The sequence below is a fragment of the Apodemus sylvaticus genome, chromosome 9 (genome assembly GCF_947179515.1).
Source record: "Apodemus sylvaticus chromosome 9, mApoSyl1.1, whole genome shotgun sequence".
Taxonomy (NCBI): Eukaryota; Metazoa; Chordata; class Mammalia; order Rodentia; family Muridae; genus Apodemus; species Apodemus sylvaticus.
The window spans coordinates 107,745,186-107,757,049 of record NC_067480.1 but is presented as its reverse complement, the minus strand read 5'-3'; positions in this window follow the sequence as shown (position 1 = coordinate 107,757,049).

Here is an 11,864-nt window from a genome sequence, read left to right as displayed (position 1 = left end):
CAAGCTCACCAATCTCCCCATTTCATTGCCTTGTTTTAGAGCATTTCCTTAGCTTGCAGAAGACCGAGGTTCAGTTCCCAGCTCCTGTGCCAGTTGGCTCCCGATTGCCTGTAACCCAGCTGCAAGGATCCAACTCCTTCTTTTGTACTCCTCAGGTACTTGCTCTAGCATGTGAACGACCCAAGCACACACACACACACACACACACACACACACACACACACACTCACACACACACACACACACACACACAAACACATCAATAAAAAATAAAAATAAGTATTTGTAAGTGGGGGAACCAACATAAAAGTGGAAGATTAAGCCAGTAAGATGGCTCAGCAGGTGAAGGTCACTTGCTACCAATCCACCAACCTGAGTTTAATCCCTGGGACACACAGTAAGGAGAGAACCAGTTCTGTAAGTCGTCCTCTGACCTCTACACACCCAGCATGGTACCTGCACATGCCCTCTCTCCCCTGCCTGTTTGTCTTCTTCTTCTTTCTTTCTTCTTCTTCTTCTTCTTCTTCTTCTTCTTCTTCTTCTTCTTCTTCTTCTTCTTCTTCTTCTCTTCTTTTTCTTCTTTTTCTTCTTCTTCTTCTTCTTCTTCTTCTCTTCTTTTTCTTCTTCTTCTTCTTCTTCTTCTTCTTCTTCTTCTTCTTCTTTTTTTTCTTCTTCTTCTTCTTCTTCTTCTTCTTCTTCTTCTTCTTCTTCTTCTCTTCTTTTTCTTCTTCTTCTTCTTCTTCTTCTTCTTCTTCTTCTTCTTCTTCTTCTTCTCTTCTTTTTCTTCTTTTTCTTCTTCTTCTTCTTCTTCTTCTTCTTCTTCTTCTTCTTCTTCTTCTTCTTCTTCTTCTTCTTCTTCTTCCTCTTCTCCTTCTCCTCCTCCTCCTCCACCTTTTCTTCTCCTCCTCCTCTTCCTCCTCCTTCTACTTCCTCCTTCTCCTCCTTCTTCATCTTCTTCTTCCTCCTCCTCCTTTCTATCTGCCTCTGCCTCCCAAGTTCTGGGATTAAAGGCATGCGCCACCACCGTCTGGCAGTGTCTCTCTCCTCTTTCTCTCTCCCTCATCTCCCTCCCCCCCCCCCCCACACACACACACATGCACGAGTAAAATGCTTAAATGTTTTAGTGGAAGGGAATTCAAAGACAAACCCCTTGAACCTCAGGAGAAACATCAGCTGACCACTGTGCCAAAAAGGGGCCTAACCCTCCCCAAAAAAGGATGACACACTCAAGAAGGCACTGTTAGCTGTCAGAGACAAGTTCCTGACTTAAAATACAGCAAAAAGCAAGTGGGAAAAATCAGGATTCTCGCTGCAGATAAATATTCAGGTCTTTAGGAGATAACTGGTAATGCCAAAAAGCTGAAGATGGGATTTAGCAAAACTGCTTCTCTTGATGTTATGATGATAACGGAAATCAGTTGGCAATCTATTATGAGATTATTATGAGGCTAATTTTAGGAGGGTTTGCTGAGGTCGCCTCTAAAACATGTCACACATGCCAATGACAGAATCCTGGTGGGAACCATTTCGGTCAGACGTGGATGAGCACCAAACCTCAAGGGCCCTCTGAATACTCCAGATGGAGTTTAGATGAGTTTTCCTTCACTAGGTTATAAATGCACCCTGGTTACTGTCCATTTATTATTGGAGCAAACTGAAGCCCCTCTTTGCCAGAAAACTACCAGTCTAACTATGGCAAAATAATAATAATGATAATAATAATATATATATAATAAAATATAAATATATGATATAATATATAATATAATGGAAGCAGATAAATCTTCTTGCATGTGTGTGTCTGTGTGTATGTGCAAGCACATGCGTGCTTATGTCTCTGTACATAGGGAGGCCACATGAGGACATCAGTATTCCATGTATCACTCTATGCCTTTGTCCCTTAAAACATGGCCTCTTGCTGAACCTTATGCTAGCCTGGGGCCCAACCGGCGGGTCCCAGAGATCATCCTGTTGTCTTCTTCCTCAGAGCTAGGGTTTCACAGTCTTGCCAACAACTGAGCCCAGTTCTTTATGTGGCTTCTAGAGATTCAGGCCCAGGGAGTCATGTACAAGCAGCAAGTGTTCTTACCCACTGAGACATCTCCTGGAGTCTTGCTCTTTTTAGCTTTGGAAACCCCAAACTAAAAGGGGCATTCACTTGACTAGCAATTTTAGTAAAGAACACAAAACTCTGTCTTTTACTCAGAAATTAACTCATTTACAGTCCTCAGGGAGCAACAGGAGAAACAATAGAACTCTAAGATGCAGTTGGTCATCAAAGCTGTCACAAACCTTACCTTCTACACCCTAATGTTCATGAGCACTCCAAGTCCTCTCAGAGCACCCCTTTGTTAATAAGTAACAAATTGTTATGTGTTTGGGAATTTATTCCTAATCTTATATCCTACCTATTGCTCATTGAATTGTTTCCCCCAAAATTATATATTCAAGTCCATACCTGACAATGTGGCCTTATTAGAAACTTTGCAGATACAATCAAGTTAATATTAGGCCATACTGTGCTGTGGACAACCACAGGTGTCCTTAGAAATTTGTACACCAAGGCCCACATAGGGAGTAAGGCGCCCATGTGACAGGCAGGAGACTCAGGAACATCAATGTCTACCAGGAACCACTGAAGTTAGGCAGAAGCAAGGGCAGATTCTTCTTTAGAGCCTTCAGACATCACAGGGCTCTGTGGCACTGTGATTTCAGGCTTCCTTGTAAGAAAACACCTTTTGTTGATTTAGGGCACCCAGTCTGTGGCATTTTGTCATGACAACCCTAAGAAGCTTTAACTACCTTCTTGCAAGCAGATATAATTAATTACCACGAGTACCTCACATATGAAAGCGTTGTGTGGTAGGTTCAGTAGAGAACACAAAGACACTCTTAAAGACAAATAGAAAGGATCTGACCAGCAAAGGTAATGAACATCATTAGCAGTCAGACTCTGAGGTAATGGAATTCTTACTTCCCACTTCCTGCCGACTACCAAGCTAAGCTTCCATTCCATCTGAGGCCTGAAATGGGGGTGGGGTGGAGGTTCCAGAGTCTGTCACAAATTTCCAGCTTCAGAGATGGACAATAACTTCCCAAGATGGTGTAACAAAGAAGGCCACTTGGAGTGGACATGTGTTATCCATGGTAATTAAGCAAAATACACTTTTCAATTCTTCAATCCTTTTCTGATGTCCCTTTTGTTGTCAAAGGTTCTCCGTCAACAGAGACCTCTCAACACAAGTCTCCCTTATTTTCATTCTTTTCATTAAGATACCCCTGGTCTTCTGTCCCTAAAGCAAAATAAAACTGAGGTGTTTTCCCCTCGACTGCAGCTGCTGCTCTGACACCAGTGGATCTGTGACTCTGTAATCCCTTAATTGACGCTGTTAGGAATGACAAAAAGAAACAAGCGGACAAAACCTGTTCCTTTAAATACTTCAAAAGGAAAATTCTCTTTTTAAAAATGCTTTCTGGCACTCAAGTTTCCTTCAAATCATTCATCTCAACTACTAATTCCTCAAACAGTTTGATCAGCCCAGCCTTTTTAATCAGGAATAAGATGGGGGGCGGGGGTGGAGCTATGGGGAAGTAGGGGGAGTTGACTATGACAGTGTGTTGCTTTCGAAGATGCCTTAGCCTGCTTGCTTTGCGGGGCTTGTGTGATTCCACTTGTGGTATCTGTCCCTCTGTAGGACATTGGCTTTTACTTCTCCACCATACACACATAGACCCTGTGTACTTGGAGCAGTTGTTAGGATCTTCCATATCCAAACTGCCATTCTTCCACACTTCCTTAGTCAGAATATCCAGATGCAATCCCCCACATCCATCCCCCCTCCGAATGAAGGTCAGTTAGAACCCACTGGAGAAACTTGAGAAATAGCGACCTCTTCAGATTCTGTCAGCTATGGTTCCCTCTTCAGATTCTGTCAGCTATGGTTCCCACTGTGGGAAAAGGGCACTGAACACACTGAGGTGAAACCTGCTGGATTTTAATAGATGTCACAAAGGAAGGACACTCAAGCTCTGTAAGCCCAAAGAACCAGTCTAAATTCATGGGCCATGGCTGTCACTGGCGCCTGCCTAGTCCTTGGTTTTGTTTCCTTAAGAAGTCAAGCAGGACACTTGGGCCATAGCAGACACTCCCATCACCCCCATGAATACTAGAGGGTAGAGTACAGCCTATACGGCTAAAAGACAAAGCTGTCTGTCTCTCAAAGGTGCATTATAGGACATGTTTTTATTGCCTGGGTTTCAGAAGCTAGATCGATGGCTTCTAGCTCTATTATAAAGACTGACATTTTATCCTGATAATTGTGTAGCAGTTGACTGGTGTGTTCTAACATCCAAACCAGCCTGGGGCTATATAGAAAGATCTTATAACATCCACAAAACCCACAGAAGCATAACTTTAAAAAAATCAATAAAGTAGAAAAATATGTATACTGTGATTAATGTCCAGTGGCCTGACCAAAATGGAGGAAATAGGAAAGAAAGGGAATGGGGGTTGTGGAGAACCAGTCCCTGGCAGTCAGGAGGTCAGACAGGGAGGCACGCCGGCCATTCTTCTGTTAGACTAAACCATCTCTCAGAACCCCAAGCTCAGACAAGGAACTCTGAGTCAATAATAAAATGTGAGAAATCAAGGACATTTCATAATGCCATCTGTCTTAGTCAGGGTTTCTATAGCTGCCCAAAACATCATGACTGAGAAGCAAGTTGGGAAAGAAAGGGTTATTCAGCTTACACTTCCATATGACCGTTTATCACCAAAGGAAGTCAGGGCAGGAACTCACACAGGGCAAGAACTTGGAAGCAGGAGTTGACTCAGAAAACCTTGGGGGAATGCTACTTACTGGCTTGCTTCCCCTGGCTTGCTCAGCCTGCTTTCTTATAGAACCCAAGACTACCAGTCAGGGATGGCACCACCCACAAGCGGCCCTCTCGGCTTGATCACTAATTGAGAAAATGCCTCAGCTGAATCTCATGGAGGCACTTCCTCAAGGGAGGCTTTTTTCTCTGTGATAGCTTGTGTCAAGTTGTCACACAAAACCAGCCAGTACACCATCTAAGCACAGAAAGAAACAAAGTTGCTCTGCCACCCACAAACTACCAAACACCTTTAGCATTCAAAGGGAGAGGATGGTTCCTCGCTGATTAGAACTTGGGGATGGTTCCTCACTGATTAGAACTTGGGGATGGTTCCTCACTGATTAGAACTTGGTCTTTGCTCTGGACTCCTCTCCCTCTGGATGATGAATAGTCACAGAAGTTCATGATTTGTGAGAACATCCAGCCTGGAGTGTAACTCGGTTCCTTAAACTCTCCCTGAAATTAACCAAAGACAAACTATGTAACAGGTTTTTTTTCTCTCTCTCTCTCTGCCTGTGTTAAAAGTCTTCAACCCAGATGGCTCATTTATAGACGTGTCCATGGTGATCTCTGAACAGGGGCCATCAACAAAGCCACTGAAGAGAGAACTGTAGCAAAGATCCCATGAGGACAAATCATCTGGAAATAAGTGTGTGGAAAGGAGCAGAGAAAGGGGCAGGACAACCCTTAGGAAACATTTGTGTTTATCTATGAAGGAGGAGAAAAGTCTTAAGGACAAATTTCTTGGGGATATTATATTTCAAGGAGGAACAATGGTGTAATTTCTGTGTGTAAGTCTGAGGAAAGATCACATAAATGGCAATGGGGCAGAGGGCAAACAAAGGCAGTGACAGCTATACACAAGGTGGCCAAGCCTGGTGGTTGGAATGAGATGTTCCTCAGAGTCTTCGGCACTTGAGTACTTTGTACTCAGTAGTTCTGTTTGGATAGTTTGTGAAGGATGTGGCCTTGCTGGAGGAAGTGTGTCACTAGGGGGTGGGCTTTCTAAGTTTAAGGAGTCCTGGCACCATTAACCTACCATCTCTGCTTCCTGCTCGCAGATGTGACCATTCAGCCTACAGTCTCAGCCACCCAAGACTTGAATGAGAAACACAAACAAGCCAGAGTAAAGGGCAAGGTTATTATTTAGGAAATCGTTGTGGCCAAGTCAAGGAAAGGCACAAGGCTTGATTACAAGCACAGGCTAAGAGGAGCAAACGCAGGGAATGATGGGAAGAGCACCAGGCCAGCACCACAGGATCATGGATGCCAAGAAAAGGATTTTGCTAAGAAAACACTATGACTCCTGATGTCATAGTGATTCATGTTAGAATTTTCTTTTGTTACCTCTCCTTTCCGTTTTAGTTGTCATTCCAAAGCAGACTTCTTGGTGTCCAGAGGCTTTCTGAGCTACAGTATAGAGGGGCTTTCTGAGCTACAGCATCTCCCCCCTAGTCTTACTGATGAAGGGACCTTCCTCCTCCTCCCTGGATCTTGGATGCTCTGATATCAAATCTTTGTAGCTTCTGGCTCAGTCTTGGAAAATAATTCCCCATGTAGGAATTTGAAAGTAATCCTTGATTTCCCATCTTCTTGGCCCAACTCACTGTGCACAAAATGTCCCCTTCCAGAACTAGAGCAGGGACATCTGTAAGTTTGGGGTAATTCAACTAGCTCATATCTAAAAATGAAAATAAATGATGCTTCTAGAAGGCTCTACCAACATTTCCCCCATATTCTATTTTCCTACAGCCTGTCTGTCTTGTTTTACCATTTGTTGGTTCCTTTGATATTGTTTAGTTTTTATTTTTGTTTTTTACCTCTTTAGGGCACATGTGCTTCTTTTATTTTGGAATGTTTCTTTATATTGGATTGCTCTCCTTTTCCTGTTGCCTTCATCATCTCTGCTGCAAGTTTTACCTTTATTGCTGCGTATGTGTTAAAAGGTCTTGCGACAAGAACATTGGAGCCTGGTGCTCTGCTTAGCTGAACTGCCTTCTGCCTGCTGCAATCACATGTTTCTACGACCACATGCCTTTAGATTTGCCTCCTGAATGTCAGCCGTGCTTCCCAACACACACCTCTTCATCACACAAAGCCATCTTCCTTTGTGAGTAATGAAAATGTCTTTTCAGAACCTTCCTTTCCTTATGCCTCTTGTGCTCAGAGCCCTTTATTTCTCCCGTGTGCTGTGTTTGATGTCTTGTGTATGTGGTTAAAGAGCTCTGGATTATGGATGCTGCCTGCGATAGTGAGCCTCTTGATTTGTTTAATCTTCCCCTGATTAAATTCACATAACGATTAATTCTGCTTGTCTTTTATAATTCTCTTATCCTTATTCTTACTAGGTCCCCCAGGTTTTTTTTTAAAGGCCAGAAACAAAACTCCTCCTATTGTTCTGTCTTTAATTAAATATATTACACAGAAGTAGTTCCCCCCTACCCCCGTGACCATTTTGACTTTCTAAAATTGCATTAAGTTTATTATTTGTAAATTTTTCAGTTCTATATGATATAACCATCACTTTGGTGGTTATGTTTGATTCACTTTTTAAACTGTTAGGGTCTCACAGAATTCTGCAGCAGGAGTGGGGGGAGACACTGTTGTGACGATGTTTTCATTTTATGAGGTCCAGAGAAGTCCGTCAGAATGTCTGTTCAAAAAGCAAGCAGCGTGTCAGTGGCGCGGTCAGAACTGGAAGCCCGGGCCCCAGCTTCCTGTCTGGTGCTCTTTCTGCAACAGAACTGCACTTCCATTAAAAGTGTTGTTTGTGTTCACTGGCCCTCTTATGCCAGTTTCATATTATGTTCCTCCCTCCCCTCTCTCCTTTAGTATTTGAGCTTGAAATACCCACAAAAGAAAAACCTTCCAATAAAAACCAAAAATAGATTCCATCCCTCAAAACTGCTGCAGGCCCCTGGAGTTATGATTGGCGGAATGGGCAGTAGGTCCCTGGGCTTTATTTCCCGGTCTGCCTTCATTGGTGTATAACTGCAGGAATACTTACCCCTTGGGCTTCTCTTCCTGTGCTGGATTAACATTATAGAAAGACTCTGCAGAGGACCCCATGTATCTAAAACCAGGTGCCCAGCTTCATTAAGGCGTCTAATGTGGGGGAATGCCCTTATGTTTAATCCACACACTTCATCCTTATGTCTCTTCATGTTAGTTGATGGTGGATTTCTAAACCTCCTCAATAACCTCAGGACTTAGAGAACTTTAGTCTTTTCTTTCCTTCCTACAGTTTTGATGAAGAAAGGAAAAGAAAATGCTGACAATCCAAGTCCCTGGCCTTCTGCGGCTTTTCTCTGTGAGGTAGGACAGCTGGACTCTGAGATCAAATGAGCCGTCCAGGACCTTGAGGAGGTGTCTGCTCCAAGGGGAAGCTGAAATGAGAGCAGTTAGTCTTAAACGTAGCTGTGTCAGAATAAGGGATGGCTCCAATTCTCCACAGGAAAGTTTGATCGGCCTTCCTGATCAATGAAACACATATCTTTGATCTTAGTCTGTCTTGACTGAAGCCAGCTTAGGCAGAAGGAGTGGGGGATATCCTCCCAGGACATAGGTCTGGTTTTATAGAAGCTCAGACACAAATAGGATAAACACAAATCTGACCCAAGAGAAGGGGCCAGGGTCTAGGAACCTCCTGGGAGGAATTCAAGAGAAATTTGCTCCCATTCAGTTGCTTTGCTACAAGAAATATCAAGAATATGTTTCTAAGTTCACCATGTCAACCCTACACACAGAAGTCCCAAGATTATATGACTCAGAGAGATGCCCCATCTCTTTGTCATTTCAAAGTCCCTGAAAAGAGAGTCCTAAGTGAGCCAGGCACCTGGCTCTTCTTCTATTGGTTCTAGAGACTGAACTCAGGTCTCAGGCTTGTGTGGAAAATACTGATGGGGCTTATCTCCCCAGCTTGAGACCTTGTAGTTTAAAATGGTTAAACTGAGATTTAAGGTAAACAGACATAGAATGATAAATGCACATAGATTCATGTGTGTGTGTGTGTGTGTGTCTACTCGTATCAAAGGATGCTTTTACAAGGGTACCACCACATATTCACACATGCCCACTGTAGTGGCTATTCCTGGTTGTCAACTTGACTATATCTGGAATGAACTACAATCAAGAATTTGAAGGCTCACCTATGATCCTAATCTGGAGGCTCAGAGATATAATTTTCTGACCTGGATTTTGGCATGGAGATCTCGAAGCATAGTGGCTATGAATCCCAGAAGATTAAGACAAGGAGATCTCTGAGTTCAAAATCATCTGGGATTAAAGGCGCAGTGGTACACGCCTTTGATCTGGGCCACACCCTCTGCTGGAGACCTACATAAAGACGTTGGAAGAAGGAAGATTGACTCACTCTTCCTTGTCTGCTTGCCTCATGGGACTGAGCAACTGCTAGATCCTTGGACTTCCATCCACAGCTGCTGCTGGCCCTTGTTGGGGAGTTGGACTACAGACTGTAAGTCATCGACAAATTCCCTTACTATATAGAGACTGCCCATACGTTCTGTGACTCTAGAGAACCCTGACTAATACACCCACTGTGGTGCTTTGAATTAAGAATGGCCCCATAGACTCACATGTTCTAATGCTTGGCATAGGGAATGGAACTTTTAGGAGGTGTGGCCTTATTGGAGTAGGCGTGGCCTTATTGGAGGATTGTGTCACTGTGGGGGTGGGCTTTGAGGTCTAGTGTGGCACACGGTTTCCTTCTGCTGCCTGTGGATCAAGAGGTACAACTCTCAGCTCCTTCTCCAGCACCATGTCTGCCTGCATGCTGCCATGCTTCCCATCGTGATGATAATGGACTGAACCTCAGAAACTGTAAGCCAGTCCTAATGATATGTTCTTCTTTATAAGAGTTGCCATGGTCATGGTGTCTTTTCACAACAATAGCAACCACAACAGCAAGACCCTAAGACACCCACAGTTCTTCAAACATTTATATGTAGTCATATAAGTAACTGTCCTTGAAGAGTGTGTGTGTGTGTGTGTGTAAGTCAGAAGGCACTGTTGAGTGCTTTTGTCAATCTCTCTTCACCTAATCTTTAGTGTAGAATCTCTAACCTGAAGCTCACCGGTTCAGCTAGACCGGCTGGCTAGCAACGGATCCTTGACTTGGCTTCTGTGCTGCCTCTTCTAATGGTTCTGGAGACTGAACTCAAGTCTCAGGCTTATGCAGGAAATGCTTATTGATGGAACTATCTCCCCAGCCCAAGACCTTGTAGTTTAAAATGATTATGACATATTTTGGCTTATCCAAAGGTAGTATTCCCAGGCAAGTAATAAATAGAATGCATTGTCATGCAAAGGAGGAAGAATTAAGGAGAAAGGAAATTAGGAAGAAGAACCTATCACTTGTTTTTTTTTTTTTTTGGATTTGGTTTTATCAAGACAGGGTTTCTCTGTGTAGCCCTGGCTGTCCTGGAGCTCACTCTGTAGTCCAGGCTGGCCTTGAACTCAGAAATCTGCCTGCCTCTGCCTCCCAAGTGCTGGGATTACAGGCGTGCACCACTACCGGCTCTATCGCTTGTTTCAGTTCAGCCAGAAGGCAGAAACCCCGGTATACCCAATGTAAGCCTGAAGAAGAACTGAAAGTGATCATTTGTCAGTCAAAAAAATGAATGTAGAAATAGATGAATGGAAGGATTATGTACTTATGTATGTATATACATACAAGTATATGTATGCATGTATATATGTATATATGTATAATATGTATGTGTGGTTTGTTTGTTTGTTTGGTTGGTTGGTTGTGACCAAATCCCTGGCAAGAAGCAAGTGAAGAAAAAGAAGAGTCTACTTTGGTCCATCTTAGTGGGAACAGCAAGGGGGCAGGAGCTTGAAGCAGCTGGTCATATTGAGTTCACAGGAAGAAGACAAAGAAATGAATGGCGGGACTCATCCAGTATTATCTTCCTTCCTTTATAAATTCAGCCTAAGCCCCACCCCAAGCCAACAGTCAGGGTGGGTTTTCCCTGTTCAGTTAGACTTCTCTGGAAATATCCTTAAAGGCAGGCCCGGAGACGGTTCTCCCAGGAGATTCCAAATGCAATCAAGCTAATCATCAATCTTAATAATCACAATTTATAAGGAAAGAGACTAATAAGGAAGACTACCTGTTGAACGCTGTGTTGAGTACACGTTATTTTCTATCCTTTTCCAATTCCAAAAAATTACTAAGTGGATTTTTTTTTCTCTGTTTTGATTTTTTTTTTTTAAGACAGAGTTTTTCTGTATATTCTGATTGTCCTGGAACTCACTCTGTAGACCAGGCTGGCTTCCAACTCAGAGATCTACCTGCCTCTGCCTCCCAAGTACTAGGATTGAAGGCATACACCACCACTGCCTGGCTAAGTTGATTCTTTTAAAAACAACATTATTTTTAGTTCTAATTATTTGCATGTGTTTCAATGTCAGTATGTGCATATGCTTCCAAGGGCCTGTGGAGAACAGAGTTGTAAGATCCCCCGGAATTGCAGTTATAAGTAGTTGTGAGCCATTCTGTATGGCTACCAGAAACTGAATGCCAATCCTCCACAAATGCAGCTATCCTTAACCGCTGAACCATCTCTCCAGCCCTCAGTCTTCTTAATTAAAGAAAACTTAAATTACAAGGGAAAAGCAACTGCAGTGGAGAGAGGTTAATAGAAGCTTAGAAGCTGAACCTCAGGAGGCAGTCTATAACATGACCCGCCCCGGTAGGAGAAGCTGCAAGTCAGGGATCTCTGGCGAGGAAGCAGGAGGAGCATGGCAGATCCTCTTAAGAACTGGACGTGGGAAGGAAAACAAAGACAAGGAAGATTCCAGACGTTCTTGTCAACTCCCATGGAAGCAATAGGACAAAGGTGTGAGCACTCAGGTCCACCTGTCTCCCTGAGTTGCAGGCAGGAGGATTCTGTTAGGATTCTGTCTGAGCTCCACCCCACAGTTACCTGGCAACAGTCCGGTGTGCTCCTCTTCCACAATTACCT